Genomic DNA, 2,500 nt, shown 5'->3' with positions numbered 1-2,500 from the left:
TTTAGCAGCCACAGTAGTTAACACGATTAGAAAGAAAGTAAATAAAACATTTCATTTTAAACAAACATTTTAATCCAATCACGTGCTATTTCCTTGAAAGTAATTTTATGGACCGAAATTTCTCATAAGCCATAAAGGAAATGGATCTTACCTTGATCTTGTGATGGGTTTTGCTATCAATTTTATGGAACAAGAAATAAGATCAAATCAAACAATCAAACAGGGGAGCGAGAGGAAGATACATAGAGAGATTCCTGACAAGACAAATATAGACAACTTAATAGGAAAAGGAGGGTGAGAGACGCCGTTACATAGGTAGATTGTCTGCTATATAGGTAGATAGATAGACAGATGGAGAGACATTTAGCTTGACAGACTAGGGAGGTAAAAAGATGGATGGAGAGAGAGAAAAAAGGGAGATACAGGGAGGAGAGTGTGGGTAGGGGGGTGGAGGGGTAGAGAGAAAGGGAAGGGAAAAAGAGAAGGAGGAGATAAATAGATAGATAGATAGAAAAAAAAAAAAGAATTAGAGGGACTAGACAGAGAAGAAAGTAAGGAAATAGACAGATAGACTTTAATACATTTTGAAAGACAGACATATAGACGGATAGATAGCTGACGAGATGAAAAAGAGGACAGATATGCAAACTAGTAGGTACACAGACAGAACAGACAGAGAGACTGGAAAAGATCGCGAAAGGGAGATCGAGAAGTTTTATCGCATCTCTCAGAGTCTGTTTTCACAATACGCGTTTCATTTGAAGTTGCGAGTTCGGCGATCCTGCTTGGCTAAAAGTATTTCGTTTCTGAAATAGACCAAAGTGTTCGCAGTTGCGTCCTGTGGCTCGGGAATGTTTGGAAACTCTAGCTTTTTGACAAAGGACTCTTCCATTTTGCTGACACTCGCATGTGTAAAGGGAACGTTAAAGCAAACATACACATGAGTTCACAGATGCAGGTACATACGGACACGTGTGTACACACGGATAAAATTATATAGGCACGCATACACAGGAGCACAAGTGCACACAAATCCACATACACACATACTTACATACAAACATATAAACAATCACATACAGAATCATTGGTATATATTTCCAGTAGATTGATCTCATAGAAAACAAACAAACAGAAAACAAAATCACTCAAACACTAAAAACAAAAGACCACATACCAAAGTAACGCAAACTTCAAAAACCTACACAACATTACCAAACTTATACCCGCTCCTCACATCCCTTGAAAAAAGGCCACGCATTCATACAGATTTCCAACTGCCCCTTCCCTCAAGATACGAAACAATACAACACACATAGACACTTTCCATTCTCCCCATGAAAACACAAAACCAAAAATAAAAAATATAAAAATCTCCATAGCCTCCCCTCCCCTCCCCATCACCCCAATAACAACCACCCATCCCCCTATTCCACAACCCAACCACCGTCCTCTCATCCTCCCCAGTAGCCCTTCCCCTTCCCCTACCCCACACCCATTCCCTCATTCCCCATTACCCCACGTCTCTCCCTGACCCCCACGCCATTCGCCAAGGTAAAACCAGATTGACGGCAAGCATCTCTAAATATTGGGCAAAATGGACCGACACAGCACCCGCACTAAGCCCTTGTATATACGTCTTCATTAGTACAAGAGAAAGACGTGTCTTTTTTAGGAGGGGATGTCTCAAGATATCAGATAGTGGAGGGCCTTTCTTGGGGGAAATAACTGAGAGAGACAGAGAGAGAGGGAGGGTGGGAGAGAAAGAGAGAGAGAGAAGAGAAGAAAGAGACACAAAGAGAGGGAGGGAGAGGGAGAGAAAGAGAGAGAGAGAAGTGAAGAGAGAGAGAGGGAGAGAGAGAAGAGAAGAGAGAGGGAGAACCAGATAGAGAAGAGAGAGAGAGAGAGAGAGAGAGACACAGAGAGAGAGAGAGAAGAAAAGAGAAGAGAGAGAGAGAAAGCGAGATTGAGAGACAGAGGGTAGAGTGAACGAGACAAGCGGACAGACACACACAAAAAGGAGAGAGACACATACCACGAACTAAAGAGCAAAAAAAAGCAGATAAAGGACAGGTCTTATCCGAAAAAGAGTGAAAACACCAAAGTCTAATCGCTTGCTCCGGTAATGACCCAATCTATCTTGACTGGAACGGACTCACTCGCCTCTTTTGCCTTGTGAACGCCAAAGTGAACTCTGCAATTGGGTTACAGCATCCGGGTGACGGAAGATGCGACGAGGGAGAGTGACATCACATGCGGGAAGTGAAGAGGAGACGTAGGAGTGGCAGATGAGAAGAGAGGAAGAGGAAGAGAAGAGGAGTGTATGTATATATATATATATATTATATATATATGTATATATATATATATATATATATATATATATATATATATATATTATATATACACACACACAACACACACAGAGGGGGGGGGGGGGGGGGGGGGGGGGGGGGGGGGGGGGGGGGGGGGGGGTCACACACAACACACACACACACAC

Source organism: Penaeus japonicus, unplaced genomic scaffold (genome assembly GCF_977035675.1).
Source record: "Penaeus japonicus unplaced genomic scaffold, GWHDUDI00000001_assembly GWHDUDI00000042, whole genome shotgun sequence".
NCBI classification, from domain to species: domain Eukaryota; kingdom Metazoa; phylum Arthropoda; class Malacostraca; order Decapoda; family Penaeidae; genus Penaeus; species Penaeus japonicus.
Note: the sequence above shows the minus strand (reverse complement) of the source record.